Source organism: Lithobates pipiens, unplaced genomic scaffold (genome assembly GCF_037356315.1).
Source record: "Lithobates pipiens isolate NorthernLeopardFrog02 unplaced genomic scaffold, aLitPip1_a1.2 Scaffold_18, whole genome shotgun sequence".
In the NCBI taxonomy this organism is placed as follows: domain Eukaryota; kingdom Metazoa; phylum Chordata; class Amphibia; order Anura; family Ranidae; genus Lithobates; species Lithobates pipiens.
Window position 1 is genome coordinate 12321906 of NW_027507758.1, and position 533 is coordinate 12322438.

Below are 533 nucleotides of genomic sequence, written 5' to 3' on the forward strand. Positions count from 1 at the left end.
TAACCAGCGTTCCTTTCCGAAAAACTGCCCGGGGCTAGAACTACCCCAATCCAGACCAGAGGCCGGGAACCCGGCCCTCTGGGTCCGACCAGGCAGCACCCGCCCTCACCAGGGGCATCCTTCCAGATGGCTCAGACTCAACCATGCATCGGCCCCCAGTATACTGTCGGGCGGCACGACGTGGCCCCTACCGAAACCATCCTTCGGGATGCAAATTACACCATCGGAGAGCGCCGCCCAAACCCTCTCAAATAGGGATGGACCAGCGCCTCCTTTGGCAACTGATAAGAACAGATACTACACTTGATCTTAGCCAAAAGGCAGAGAAGCTGATGCAGGGTTTCCACCATCCCTGTGCTGATTATGAGGGGCTCCCACCATCCCTGTGTTGTGCCCATTATGAGGGGCTCCCACCATCCCTGTACTGTGCTCATTATGAGGGCCTCCCACCATCCCTGTGCTGTGCTCATTATGAGGGGCTCCCACCGTCCCTGTGTTGTGCCCATTATGAGGGGCTCCCACCATCCCTGTGT

The 533-nt window shown here is 58.0% G+C and overlaps 1 pseudogene; it reads right to left on the reverse strand.

The window, feature by feature from the left end:
* Nucleotides 1-225: 225 nt before the first annotated feature.
* Nucleotides 226-333, reverse strand: LOC143990597 (U2 spliceosomal RNA; annotated as a pseudogene).
* Nucleotides 334-533: the final 200 nt, after the last annotated feature.